Consider the following 16,393-nt stretch of genomic DNA (forward strand, 5'->3'; position numbering starts at 1 on the left):
TCAAACATATTTGAAACACCACACCATTACATGCCTTTGATTGGGTGAGCAATATGTGAAATAGCTGAAGTACCAATCTATTGCTTTATGCAGCAGATGTCTCATATAAGTTATGTAAAAATCCAAATCTCTTAAGTAAATGTTAATGGTGAATTTATATACGTTTTTGCTTAGTTTCAATTTTAATAGAATGTAGCTTTAGACAATAGACAATAGAAAATTCTGTTTACACCAATAAGCTAATATGTTAATAGAATGTCCTTACTTTTGAGCTATCTCCCCGTGTGACAATGCAATGCTTGCAGATTGTAATTAGCCAGAAAGAAGCATGAACTGTTAGGAAGAAATTCTTTAAAGGCTATAGTTTTCTGATCATTATCTATGTATGTTACCTTTCAAATGTTCTTAATATGTGTGATAACATACAGAAACATAGAACCATTAATTACAGTTTTTCCAAGAAAAATAAAGACTTACTACAAAGTGCATCATACAGGTCAATTTCACTCCTGAATAATGACAGTAAGATACTAGAGAAAATCTTAACTTGAAAGATTGAGAAAATGCTTCACTCCGTAATATCACAAAACCAAACCAGATTTATTAAAGGCAGACTCTTAGCCTTATATCTTCGGCGCCTGTTTAATGTAATATACTAACCCACAAAATATGATTCACTTAGTATCCTTGAATGAAGAAAAAGCCTTTGATAGAGTTGAATGGGATTATCTATTTACTACATTAAACAAATCTGGCTTTGGCCCAAAAATATCCGCATGGTCTAAATTACTTTAGACTAGTCCAGAAGCCTCTGTCCATATTGGTAGCACAAAGTCAGATTATTTCAAATTAAAATACTGTTTTTGACAATGGTGCCCACTATCACTGGTGATTTTTGTGATAGCCTTACAAAATACTGCTTTATTTATCAGACCCACAATCATCTCTACCATTGGACTTACACTTGTTAGAAGAATTCATAAACTCTCTGTATTCTAAATTAATCTCAATAAAAGTGTGCTTTTTCCAGTGAATTCTCTAGCACATCATACTAGATTTAATAACTATTTGTGAATAATATCAAAACAGTTTAAATATCTGGAGATAATCATCACACGTAAACAAAAAATCTTTTTAAATACACTTTTGGCAGTACTATTGAAAAATCATATAAGATGTAAACATATTGTAAACTAAGGATTTCAAACTCCAGTTCTGGAGAGCTGCAGTGGGTGCAGGTTTAAATTCTAACTCTTTTCTTTCTAGTGACCTGTTTTTGCTGCTAATTAACTTCTTTTTAATTAATTTTAATTGACTTGTTTTTTAAGATTTTTTCCCCAGAATTTCTTAATCTTTCCCTTGAATTGCTTCATTTCTTCCCTTTAACAGAAATCAAATGTGAAGTGAGTGAGCCAACAGAAGACCAAATATGTGCCAAGTCTTGATGTTAATTAAACCCGTTCCTTAATTCCATGGCTTGTTGCTGTTCTCATTGTGCGATAACATACATTTTCAAAATTGTTGATTTTTTCTTTACCTTTATAAGCAAATCTTAACCTGAGCAAATCAAAATTTCTGAGACCTCCACCCTTTTTATTTTCAGATATTCTTATGATGGTCACAGTTTGCTGGTCATGTTTTGGTTAATTTTATATCTCATTATTGTTTGGCTGCTAATTAAAGAAAAAGAAACAATTATTGAGTCTGAGTCTTCAAGATCTATTAAAATTAATTCAAAAGAAGTTAATTAGCAGCAAAAACAGGTCACTAATTAAGAAAAGGGAATGAAAACCTGCAGCCACTGCAGCCCTCCAGGGGCCTCATGCATAACGCCGTGCGTAGAATTCGCACTATAACATGATGTAAGCACAAAAGCCGAAATGTGCTTAAGAACAGAAAAATCCAGATGCATATATCTGTGGGTTCGCCCACTTCCGCGTTCTTCCGCTTCATAAATCCTGATCAGCGTGAAAAGTAACGCACGTGCACGCGCCTTCTGTCCCACCCCGTCTCCTCCCAGAATTACACCTCTTTGAATATGCACATTAATATAAATAGCCCATAAGCTCAGCGTTCTGTAAAAAGGCAATGGCAAAAGCAAGAGGGAAAATATAAGAATTTCAGCAAATACCAAGTGGAAGCAAAGAAAAATGTACTATTTGTTGGTTTAAACAGTGGTATAATCAACAAAAGGAAGATGATCGAGTGACATTTTGTGTTGGAGAAACTTGAAAGCTCAAGTTCACAAAGTCGCACAGTGCCCGACATAAAAAAGAAGTTGTCACATATCAAAGTCACCGTGAAAAGGCGAGACGTAGCCCACCATCGGAGTGACATATGAAAGCTTATTAGGGTACAGAGAAAAAAAAGGCACACAGTGGGATAAAAGCACGAAATGTAGAACATCATAAACTTCATCTTAAAATCATTTAATTTACTAGTTTCTCAAATCCCATCGTAACTAAAGTAGCACATTAAATGCTTTGTTTTGTATTTGATTATTTGCTCTATGTGTGTGAATCACTACGTGCTTCCGCTTTCTCTTTCTCCGACTGGACACAGAATCCATTACATTCATGATATTACAGCTCTCTGAATAATTAAAATACTGAGATGTATACGTGATATCTTTTTCATGATGATAGGAGTTAAAGCATCTCATTAAACAGGAGAACACGGTGCGTGATTGTGTGCAACCTTCGATGAAATTATTGTAGCAGTACTGTCTCTTTCAAAAGTACTAATCTCCAATTCTTGTCCTTACTTTTCTTTCTCCAAATACCCAATCGCCACACAATCAGCTCTGTAATAGACGTTAAGCCATCTGTAAGCTTACAATGACGATTCTTCAAAACTTTTAAGGAACACTGAAATATCTTTGTAGTACATGTTTAATTATTCTATCCACCTATTCTTCCAGTGTTGCGTCAGCCCAAGAAAGAATATAGCACAAGGTAGGATCAATCTGTGAACTAGCTAGCGCTGCGGAACCGTGTCCTCACATGTTTAATTATTAACAATACAGATTATTTAAATGAAGTTAAAAGCTTTATCTATAAAATATAATCAACATATTTTGCTGCATTTCATCTTAAAAATGATATCGTCATCATATGTAAATACACGCTTGATAAAGTGGCGCAGGTTGTGTAATATTATAACTGTAGTGCAAGCTTACAGTGAGGTGATTGTACTTATAAGTACAAACAGTTCTACAAGGAGCACTTAATGGACTGATTGATTGTTTAAAGTTTTTGGGATGAAACTGTTTCTGAACCGCGAGGTCTGTACAGGAAAGTCTCTGAAGCGTTTTGCCGTGGCTGAGGCAGCATGTGCTCAATGCTATATACCAATAATTTTCTTTCTGATCAGCTGCTGCTGTGATTCACACTCAGATACAGTGATATAAATACTCCGGGTGGTGCAGGGAGAGTAATATGGAAAAAGATGATCTGCTGTGGCAACACCTAACAGGAACAGCTGAAAGAACAAAAAAAAGGTGCAGTGAGAGTAACAACGCTAAAGCAGTTATGGTATTTGGAATACTATGGCTATTCCCTGGACCATTATATTGTTACAAGTTAATTACAATCAGATGCATTACAATAAACAATATGCGGTTAGTTTCAGTGTATTTATAAAGCCGCGTCAGGAGAATAAAGAGTAACCGCACAGGAATAGTAGCACTGCTTTGACGCTGGGTGCCGCCAGTCTGCCAAACCGAGCGGAGAACTTGAGTACGACAGGGTATGAGGTACCGTGGAAAAGTGCGTGGCTTTACACCAAGTGTAGGTTTTATACATCGTGATTTGAACGTGGAAACGTTCTTATGCAACATTTTTGTGCGTACGCATCGTTTATGCATGAGGCCCCAGGACTGCAATTTGAAATCCCTGTTGTAAACCCTGCATTTTACATTAGCAGGGAGAATTAACACTTTCAAAATAAAACATCCTCCCTAAACTGTCATATCTGTTCCAAGGTATTGCCTTTAATATCAACAAATCATTTTTTTATGAAGTGAGACTCAAACATAACATCATTAGTCTATAATATGAAATGGCCACACATCCAAAAGCACAAGGTGGCATGGCACTACTCAACTCTTAATTTTACCAGAGGGAAACAAAGGAATTAGAAGAAAATCATGAGCACTGACCAGCCAGGTATGCAATAGAAAACAAATCTGGTTCTAAATCTTTGTATGCCCTGCTCTGTGGTCCAATTAATGATAATTATCTTCAATCAGACATGTTCAATTATATTTAAAAGGTTACATTTTTTCTTCACATATCTTACTTTTTTCTTTTCTTTTTTTTTCTGATGGTTTAGGATGGTGCCAGTCAATCATGCGGATACACATTTACACATGGCACACACGTTTCTTTGGGATTTTATAAGAAAACCAGAGCACCTGGAGGAGAAAACATGCAGACTCCTCCTCCTATGCCTTTGTCGGTAAAACTTAAATCAACAATTACTTAAATCAACGCACAATGTCCCAAAATGCTCAATTAATAGAAAAGGATGAAGAGCAAACTTCTTAATAAAATCACATTCCAGGGGCAGCTATGGACAGACAAATATTTCTAGTATTTTATTATAAAATTCTTAGCACAAAAATGCTGGTTTGAATATATTAATGAGCCAAAGATTTCCTTCCTATGTGTTGATAAAATTCTTTTTTTTTGGAATATGAAAGAATTTATGTGGATTTCAGAAATTGTCATATCCAATTGCAAGCCATGAGCATAGTTCATATTAACCAGGCCAGGGAAATATCTTCTTCCTGTTATTCACATTGCTATTATTAGTATTAATGACCTTATTAATGAACTGTGTAAAACAGCCATATTAATGCCCATTGTTTGTATGTCACAAGGAAAACTGACCAGCCAATGAATTCCTGATCCCCACTTTCCCCAATCTCTCACCTTTTTATGGGATGATTCCATTGCTTTCTTATCTTCTGTTGAATTTTCCATTGAAATGTCTTCTGTTTCTCTAGGCCATCATAGTACGTCATATTATCTAGCCATGTTCCAAGTTCTGTTCCACCCCTTAGGTGGTAGATGCCACTGTTGCTTCATACCTCTAGGAGACTGGCTTCAAATCCTAAAAAGCACAAGTCAGAGGATGGAGACAAGAAAATATCCATTGAACATCTCTTGCAATCCAGTTAGATCAATCATTAAGAAACAGAAAGAATGATCATGCTAGAAGAAGACTAGTTGGAAGACCATGAGAGACTCAATAGAATTCTGAAGGAGTTTGAAGCTACAGCAAATAAGATTGGAGAGACTGTTCATAAAACAGCAGTTTCATTAGTTCTTCACCAGTTGCAGCTCATTGGGAATGTGGCAAAGTGAAAACCTTTGTTAAAAAAGGCACATGACATGTCAGCTAGAGACACTCTGAATTCATCTGGAATAAGGTTCAATGATCTGATGAGTCCAAAATCGAGCTTACTGAAAATCAGACCAAAGTCCTTGTTTGGCATTATCCATACACTGCACATTATCTGCATAATGCCTCATTGTGACTGTGACAGCCAAGTCAGAACATTTCTTTCTTTTTAATTTTCTTGCTGTATAGTCATTCTGGTGTGTTTTTAGACTAAAGTATGTGTATATTTATGTATTTATTTACTTATATACCTGTTTATGTATTTATTTATTTAAAGAGCTTCTATAAAAAGACACATTTCTCCCTGGGGACAAATAAAGTTCTGACTATCTGTCTATTATCAAAAACACACTTTCCCCACTTTGAAGCATGGTGAGGGCAACATCATGCTGTGGGGGTGCTTCTCACCAGAAGGTTTGCAAGCATACAGAGGAAAATGAATGCAGCAAACCATGGGGAGATCCTGGACGAAAACCTAATGCAGTTTGTAAAAAAAAAAAACTGCGCCTTGGGAGAAGATTTATTTTCTAGCAAGACAGCATCCCAAACCATTAAGCCAAAAATACACAGAAATGGCTTAAATGCACCAATGTTAATATCTTGTAGTGTTTGAGTCCAAATCTCAATCTAATGGAGAAATTGTGGCTGGACTTGAAAAAGACTGTCCACTCACAATCCCCATGCAACATGACAGAGCTTCATCAGTTTTGCAAATAAAAATTGAGGGAAAATCCATGTGATGGTACAAGTCACAGTGTTTGCTAGTGTTGAATGGATAATTTAGTGATTGCTGTGGAAGGCCACTTACACTAGGCTGGTTACTGAGGTCTTTGTGGGGATTGCTTGTGGAATGACCTTTTGAGCTGACTGTGGTTTGATTGCTTGGAATTTCTTTTAAAAAGTTTTAACTCTATTTATCAAACTTCACAAGGCAGGTTTTCATGGAAGTTTTATTCATTATGAAATGCTTTTGAGCACTTTTATTCACATAGAATTAACACCACTTTGACTTTTGCACCTTAACTTTCAATTTCGTGGTCTCAATTGCTTCTGGTTCATCTCAATTACAGTTATAAGATGCCCCAGTAAACACAGGTATCCATTTCCCAGGGCACAAGGCATCACAGTTCAGATGTGCAAAGCTGATCGAGAGAGAGAGAGAGATATCTGTGCACACAAACTCAAGGCTGTTATGGTACATCTACTAAATAGTAATGTGAATACTTATGCAATCAATTATTCTGTGGTTTATATTTGCAATTAATTAAGATCACTTTGCAGAGATCTGCTTTCATTTAACATTTAAGAGATTTTCTTTTGATTTGTTTTCAAAAAGAGTAATTAAATCTGTTGTGATTCCATGTTATCAAACAATAAAATGTGAAAACGTCTAAGGGGGTGAATACTTTTTATTTCCACTATATATAACATACAAAAACTTTATTAAATCTTCATAAATCACTAGAAAGTGGCCTGAACTGAGCTGCTATTCTCCTCTTCTTTTCCCACATTGTAGGTTCTTTTTCCTACCTTGAAACACAGCCCTTCTCACCAATACCAAATGTAACGATACAAAGCAAACTATTTTGTTAAATTCTCTGGTGGATTCTTGCTGACTTTATATTTTAATAATCAAGACAATAATTGTTAGACACCATGACTCATGCACTTGTATTAGAATATTGCAACAATCTAGACAAGAACAGGTCATTCAGCCCAACAAAGCTCACCATTCCTATCCACTTAATTCTTCTAAAATAACATCAATTCGAGTTTTGAAAGTCACTAAAGTCCTACTGTCTACCACACTACTTGATAGCTTATTCCATTTGTCTATGATTTTCTGTGTAAAGTAAATCCTCCTAATGTTTGTGCAAAATTTACTCTTAACAAGTTCTAACTGTGTTCCCATGTTTTTGATGAACTCATTTTAAAATAACAGTCTCAATCCACTGTACTAATTTCCTTCATAATTTGAAACACTCCAACATGTCTGCTCTTAATCTTCTTTTGCTTAAAATGAAGAGGCACAGCACTTTTAATCTTTCATCATAACTCTTCCTCTGTATCCCTGGAATGAGTCTAGTCGCTCTTCCCTGGACATTTTCTAGCACTGTCCTTTGTGTAGCCTGAAGACCAAAACTGCACACAGTATTCCAGATGAGGCTTCACGAGTGCATTATAAAGGATAAGCAGAACCTCCTTGGACTTGTACTCCACACATCAGGGCGCTGCATATCCTATCCTAAGCACAGCCTTCTTAATGGCTTCAGAACACTCTCTGGAAGTTGTCAAGTTCACTATGATTACTAAATCATTCTTATAAATTGTACTTTTGATTTTCAGACCTCCCATTGTGTAATCAAACCTAACATTTTTACTTCCTATGTATAATACTTCACATTTGCTTGCATTAAATTTCATCTGCCACAAATCTATCCAAACCCTATTTGCTTCCAATTCCCTCTGTAATGATTCATTGGATTTGAGATTATCTGCCAATCCACCAAGCTTAGTATCATATGCAAACTGACCCATGTGTGACACCACTCTTAACATCATATAATTCTTATCAGGTTCTTCATACCATGCCATTTCTGCAGCCATCTACACACAACACCTTGAACTTAAATTTCATTTCATAGGTTTCTGACAACAATATACAGCAGCCTGTAACTAGAAGGTATTCTCTAATGTGAGTGTAGGAAGAGGCAAAAGCTGGCAAGGGTGCTGCGTTTCCTCTGGCAGACCACTGCATCTGGAATACATGGTGAATCAAGACCTTCTCAATGGGAGTTCCCTTAAAACAGCCACTCTTCTGGGAATGCGCCTAATTTGCTGTTTTTGGCATCTTTTCATGGCCTGTGTAAAGCTTCTTTTAGGCAGTTTGTCAGTGATTACTACAGGCTTACCACTCCATCAGAGATCCTGACACTAGATTCCCTAGATGTTGCTGGATGTGGTATCGAGAGTGGCTGCAAGGATAATTGAAAAAATATTTATTGTGAGGTTATGAGTGCTAATTATCAGCAAAAACAATTCAATTCCATTTCCCAAATGTACCGTGTCATGTCGGTTGGGCATGAGTCAGCCATTTTATTACTGGAAAACCTTAATTTGATTTTGGAATATATATTTCTCCATTGTTCTGTGGTTTCTTTTTCTTTCGAAAAATGTTTCACACTTCTTTGGGTTTCATTAATTTTCAACAAATTTACAGAAACAATCTAATTCATTTCAATTTTTTCTAGAATTACTGTCTATGAAGATTTTGTGAAATGTGCTGCCATTGAACTTTAGAAATACCAGCCAAACTCTGTTATAACACATTTAAGCTGCGCCTTCACCTTTTTTGTTTTAGATCTACTACAGGGTATGCCATTTTAAATATGTCACAAATTCTAATGGGTGAAATCTAGGAACAATTGTAATGAAAGTTTTATACGTAAAACTGGGCCTGGCAAACAAGAACGTAGTGACTAATAGTGTTCTTTCTTTGAGCTGTGCATTTAAGATGAATAAGCTTGTCATTTTTTAAAATACAAGCAAATACCCCATTGGTCTTCCGTCTACAAAGGAACTTAAGGAAGCTAACCTGCTGCTGATGAATTATGCATAGTGGTGCATAGGTGACAGCTTAAGAGCTCTGATGGTTGTAATTCCCCACCATTCCAGGTGTTGGAGCAGTGTCCTAATGCCTTTGTACTTCCACTCTCTGCAGAGTGGAAGATAGAGAAATTCTAGGGCCACCATTTCCATACAAAGCCACACAAAGCTTTCATTGACGTGATGGCGGCATCCAATGAGTATACCTCTTGAAGATCCTGTCTATGTTTATCGGTATCCTGAGGCTATCATTTAGAAAAGTGCAACACTCGTTTGCAATGGAAAAAAAAATAAATTACCTTACCATTTAAAAAGGGTCAAGCAGAGTGCTATCACTGGACTGATCATTCTCACTATTTATCTCTGTGTTATTCTGCTTCTGATCTCTCACAACTTTTCCTGAAATTTTAAGTGATTTGACAAAAAAAAATTCTTCAACCAACACCTCAAGGCCAAAAGATTCTAATCATTGTCTTCCAATATGCAGATTGCAATGCTGTTTTTCATCCTTTCTGTGTAAGAAATAGATTATGGCAGCAACTCCATCAGTGAACTGTCAGGAAACCAAGCAGGAATCAAGCATCTCAGAATTACTCCTACAAAAATTGCACTACAAGTCTGATGATGATAGGAAGTTGCCCTACTCTACAGTAGGACATGAAAAGTAGTTCTAAAGTGTTCTATACGTAGGATTAGCAGCTCACATTTGAGAATGAATGATGTTGTGATTTTATGGCATCTTGAGCCAGAAAAATGCACTCATGATGAAGTTTTGTACTTTTCTGATACTAATGCTAAGGCTTCAACCCAAAAGTAGTAATGATAAAAAACAATCATTTTTAAAGTAGCAGGAGAAAAAAAGATCAAAAACATAATAAGATAGGGTATTGCACTAAGCTGCACGTAACTGTTGCCACTTTGCAACAATAAAAGAATAATACTATAGCAAGCACTGAGATGGAAAGACAGAGACCAACATACCAAATGAAAGTACATTTATTTAACAATGAATGATGCACAGCCGTACTTTCAGAAGAATCACCTACCCTGTTGTTATGGCCATGGGAAATGCCTCATGAATTAGCACATACTGAAATTATCCAGGGCTACTCTGGTACTGTTTCTGAAGTTGTGTTCACTCTTACAGTGCTGCCAATCATCTTTCAGAGCCGCATGCCATGCCTCTCTGTGTAACCCTTGTGGCCTGCAGCGGGCGCTCCTGACACCCACGTTTTTTATTTTTCCTTTGTGGGAAACACCTTCCCCTGTTTCCCACAAGTACTGTATAGCACAGTTCACAGCACAGCACAATACAAATCACTTCTTTCTTTTCTCTTTCTCATTCCTCCACTCCTCCAGGCAAACTTTGTCTTCCTTCTCCTGACTCTGGCTCCTGGTAGTGGCTGATGGCTCCTTTCAAGCATTTCTGGGTGTGGTGGAAGAGCTACACCAAAGGGCTCAGCAGCAGCTGCAGCACCTCCTGGCGGTGCCCACGTAACCCAACAAGGCTATATCACACTCCATCTCCCATGGAGCCCTGCAGATGTCTGAGGCAGTGCTACCAGCCGGGGGGCTGCCACCTAGCGCTCTGGGGGAGGTAATGCCCTGGATACACTCCCTCCCCCGGTCCTTCCAGCGTAGAGGCGTCCCAGCTGGGCAAGAGCCCTGGCCATACGCCACGCGCCCATTTTTCTTCTCTATTTATCCAATAACCTCCAGAAGAAATGATGATCTCCACCTGCCTTCTTTAACCTTTCTGGGCCTGTAAAGTGCAATGCTAAACTTCCAGAGGTTTGTGGCACACAGAGCTTTGCATACCATTTCACTATCACATACCCAGTCAGCCCAACTTATTTTCAGGATTATATGCTGGCTACTACAATTGATACTGTGATATTGCTTGAACATATGTACGCTCATCCATACTTGGGGAAACAATCTTAACGTGCGTGACAATTTTCATAAATGCAGCTTGCTTTAACATTACCTTGTGTGGTGTGGTGTTCAAAGGTATAAATCTGCGTATTACCTCAGGTATTGAATGGGCATTCAGCGTTGGTGCAAAATTTGAGAAATGGTTGGTTGTGACATCCTCACATCATAGCTATTGTACAGCTGCATAATAGTACCAACATTTTCATAGCATATGGTTTCTCCACGTAGATGTACTTATCATGTGACATAGATTTGTTAAACTATTATTCCACCTCTGTCAAATCAATATCAATTTATGAGTTCATTGTTGTCTAGCATTTCTAAAACTTCCAGCCTTTTCTGGGATGTGTGTGCCAATTTCTATCTGAAGGCCATCTTCTGGCAGCTCCTTGCAAGTTAAGACAGTTCACATGCTCTCCTAAATCCTGGTGAAGTTAGGAGTAGGTTCCTAAATTAGTCAAATTAATAAAATCGTTTTGCTCCTACTTTTAACAGTAGGACAAATGTTGTGTCAGTTCTGAGATTTTTGAGCCAATTAGGACTGTTGTTCTACTCTGAGATGCTTCATAAATATGGTGTGATCGATGGTGAGCATGGGCAGGCATCTCAGCTGGGATTGGGCAAGGTTACTTACCTGGATGGGAGGCCAGCCCTTTAAAGGCACAAGAAATAGGGCAATGATTGTCGTTCCCCACTGAGGAGAAAGGCAGAAGATGCCAGTGCAGCAGTGGGTACAAGGAACAATGCTTAGCCGGGAGGTCTGATGGTGGAAAGACAGGGAGAGATAACCTGGCAGAACTGCACGAAACTCCCCGACATACAAGGTGTCAGCCTCCCTGTGCGACGCTACCTCTGTGGAAACCCTCGGGGCATCCTGGGTACTGTAGTCCCTTAGGGCAGCCTTATCAGATTCCATGGGTGTTATTAGGGGGGTGCTACAGAGATTCATCATACCTACTTTGTAGGACTTCTATTTGACCCGAAAGGGCTTCCACTGGGCTATGCCCTAGCACTGGAAGTACTCCCAGGTCCAAAAATAAAATAAGACACTCAGCCTTGTCTAAGCAAGTCAGTATTGGGTGTGAGAAGAACAAAGCTTGCCTGCAGGTGTGGAAGGAGAAATGAAAAGAGTAGGAGAAGAATTTCTTTGCATTGTATTGGTGATTTTCAAAGCCTTTTTGTAATGTTTTTTTGAAAATAAACCTTATATTAGACTGGGACATTTGTTATGGTGGTTGTTTCTTTAGGTTTGGGGTGCTGCAATATCCTTTCTGGTCACAATGGCCACTTATTTACCTAACCATGTTACATAAAACTCTTAACAGATTTCATCAGTGCTGCCTCTGGAAGATTGTTACAGCAATTCCAATGACATCATTGAAACCTTGATCCTGCAGAACCAATTCCATTGGACAAGCCTCAACATTAGAATACCAAACACTCATCTTCTTAGACTATTCATCTGCTTCCAGCTGTGAACATGTGTTAACAGAATGAAAGCAGTAATTGATCATAGATTTATTAAAAAGAGAAAATACTGGTAAAGATTGTATTCTAATTAAGAAACTGTTCAAAACGAAAAACACTGTTGCCCCTGTACCCAACTTGTGAACTTTTGCACTAAATTGACCTAACTATAGTTCATTCAGTACAGTTCCTCATACAGATTTCTCTCATTTCCCTGCCAATTTCCAATAACTCTGCTTTACACAGAGGATGACTGCTGCAAGTCACCTCATGATATTTGACCTCATGAAGCTTTTGCATGATATCTTCAGACTGTGGAATATTCATATACAGTAACTTTCTTCTTACCTGCCACTCACATACCTTATTATCGATTGCCACTCATTATGCCACCCTGGGATTATTCTTAACTTTTAGTTGATGAAGCCAGGGTAGACGACAGCACCCCAAAACCCTGGATTGAATTTAGTGGGTTTCCAAAATGAATTAATTAAAAAAATTTACTCAGAATGACAACTCAGTCTGATCTCAATTTCCATACATTTTTTAGAATTATCTATAAACTATTGGCTCTTATGTCTTTATTTTCTGTACACCCTTCACATTACACATTTCATCTAAATTGTCCTAAATGTTTTATGTGTTTTTAGCCTTTTGTGATAAAATAATAAAACATAAAGCTAAATATGAAAATAACTGATAAAAATACAGTAAGAAAAGTAAAATTCACCCTTTGCAGGTAGATCATGTTTTGCCATCAGAGTGTTTGTTTCACAGTGAACTCCTAAACTTTCTGTGACCTCACTGTGTTTAAATTTGTAGGCAGATTGCCTCCTCAATTCCCCTTGTCTCGTACAGTAGCGTCACTGTTTATATAATCAATTCCTGATTTGTCTGGGGGATAATAGTGACTCATGCCTCCATAACAGAACTCCCACGTCACCACTGTGGAGCTTGATTGGGGGGTGGGAGGGGGGCCTCAGGAGCACAAAGGGCAATCATTGTTGAAAATAATCCCAATACTTTCATGTACTTTATTCTATACTAAAAGACTTTCAGCATATTTTGCTGTGTTAAAAGGATTTTACGAATTGTGGGGCCCTGTCATTGTCCAATCCAATGTACTTTACCTGTACAGTAGTTACTGATAGAAGGTTGTAAGAGATTACAGTTTCTTTGCAGTCTTGTAGAAGATCCGTACACTCATTTATTATTTCATGAACTGAACTAACCAAATTTAGGGCTGTGGAGAGGCCACAGCTTTACAGGAACAAGACATGGATGGAGGAACGGTCTATCGCTGGGCACATTTATTCACTATTTGCAACATGAGAGTATCTCAATATGTAAACACTGGGGAAATTGCAACATCAATACAGGTAGTGACTGAGATGGAACGTGATGTCAGGTTTAAACAGTGCTTTTTCAGTGCTAACCACTCTCCCATCATGGCCAAGTTTATGTACTATTTTTGTTTAAGATCTTCTGTATAAATACAATCCTAATCTGTTCAATAGTCTGTTTGTTTGCCAATCACACAAAGATGACTAAGCCAATTTTCACAAAATTTTGCCTATAATCTCCACTGGTTAAACTTTTAAATACAGTATAGGCTATATGGTGGATCATGGATGGGGGACAGCACAAAAATCAGTGCCAAAGTAGGGACTATACTTTCCATTGGGCAAGAGTAGTGCACTGGGGCTGATGGGAGGATGCCTTTATCTGCACATGCAAAATTTTATACTGGACAAAGCAGGATTTCATCTAAGACTACAGGTACAGTGTTTTCATCTTAACTAATCTGGATAACAATTTAATTGCCTTGCATTGCTAACAGCTTTTCTCTAAGACTACATAGTTTTGCTGAAGCCAGATGTATTATATATACATTTCGTGATAACCACAAGTGAATTTTGCTTAAAACAGGGAGAAGGTGCGAAACAACTTGTGGCTACAAGAAGTACACTTGTCCAGAACTTGGCATTTCACATTAATCGACTCCGTTGTTTTATACAAAAAAAATGTTTATTTCCCTTGTTATATATTTCCACAGTCAAAAATGAAACTCAATACAGACACGATAAGAAAACTATGTGTTTCCACAGCCTTATTAATCCATGCACAAATTTACAATAACTTCCTAGTTTCCGCAACTCCCGCTACCCAACACCCCTCCTTAAAGTAACGATACCCCATTAAAACTGAATAATTATCTAGCCCTATTCTTTATACATAAAATAACTACAAAAATAATTGTAATATATTTTCAAATTAGCGTTAATACAGAACTTAACTCATACATTGCTGGTGATTTGACTATCACTGGCTTGGCTCACTGACTATCAAATGTGTGTTGTGTGTGCAGAGATCACATTACACTTTTGAAATATAAACATAAACTCTATTAAAAATAAACATAACCTGATGCATGGGAAGATCACTTCTGCAGCATCAGATTATACATCGGCGCATCAAGAGACAAAGGGTAAATGTAAATGATACGTTGTCACAGGTGCTGTGTGTGCTCTTTGTTCTTCAGTGTTATGACAATAGTGTAGGAGTCAATGTAAGCTTGGAAGAATTGTCAGCAATATTCATGAAAATATGAACTACAAAATATGCATTTGAAGTAAATGGTGTGTCACACTCTGTTAAAAGGACTGGTGTTATAAGAGAGCTGATTATGAAGAGCCCCAGGAGATTCCGATTTCAGTGCTCAAAACACCCAACTCAACAAATATAACTAATAGCACTAGCAGGTGCACAAATCATGTGGCACCACATCCACCTTCTAACTGCACTTCTAAATGAATAACTAAAGAAATTTAACATTACTGTGTAACTGGAAACATAAACCTGCCATGATAAAATAGCATTGTTGTATATACTTAAACCACAATGCTTATCTAAACTTTACTTACTGCTGTTAGGCCATAAAGTGATGCAATAGTTAAAATGACAAGAAGATATTAAAGCAAACAGAGACACTTCTCAAATGTGGGGAGCCCAGTAGCTGTGGTGGTCTATGTGAGTCTGCCTGCCTGTCGCCTCTGTCATTACAACATGCAGATTAATCATTAAGTTTCAGTTGCCTTGTGCTTTTGAATGGATAACAGCAATTTTAGCTTTTAATTTTCTCTCAGGATCAAATCTTATGTTCAGTACCTTTGGCTTTCTCCCTGAAACCCCAGCAGTGATTTAAAACAAATTGACTGGAGAAATTTCAGTGGGTGTTTTAGGAAGGAGCCCTCTTTGTGTAGATTTTGCAGCGAAGGATTTCCCCACTGTTCACTGCAGATATTTTAATGTGTTGTCTCCGGACGTGTGAAGAATACACTTCTGAAGAGTACATGTTTTAGTCTCATTGTGGGTTGTGTATAATCAGGTTGAATTTGCAAAATAGGGATTTTTCCTTGGTATTTTTCATCTCGTCCCATTTCTGAGAAATATATGAGTCCAACAGATGTATATGCTATTTCCAAACCCTTAAGAAGTAATGTTCATTGCTTTCCACAGCCCAAAATATTTTCAAAACTGCAAAACAGCCTCTTTAGAAAGTTTTGCGATTTCAAAATCACATGCAAAACAAAGTTTAGCATCTGTTTTGCAAAACTGTATGGAAAAGGAAATTGTTTCGCCAGCCACTATCTATTATTTTGTAATGCCACCAGCTAAGGACAGTGGCTACCTGCTCCATGTTGGTCAACATGCTGGTAGGGATTTCACTGCACTGTGTACATGTGACAATAAGTCTGAAATGAATTAATTTCAATAATGTTTTTATCAAAGTAATGTCTTGCATTTTAAAGTCAAATTCATTGTACATCTGCAAGTCCTTATATTATTTTGCTTGTGTCTGTCCGTGCTTAATATAAACAATGGCTGCCACAGCTACTACAGTATATCCCTCCACAACAATAGGGAGGAATCCATGTTCCTGGCAGAGTTTTGGTCTTAGGCTTATCTTCAAGTCTTC

This window comes from Polypterus senegalus, chromosome 4 (assembly GCF_016835505.1).
Source record: "Polypterus senegalus isolate Bchr_013 chromosome 4, ASM1683550v1, whole genome shotgun sequence".
NCBI lineage: Eukaryota > Metazoa > Chordata > Cladistia > Polypteriformes > Polypteridae > Polypterus > Polypterus senegalus.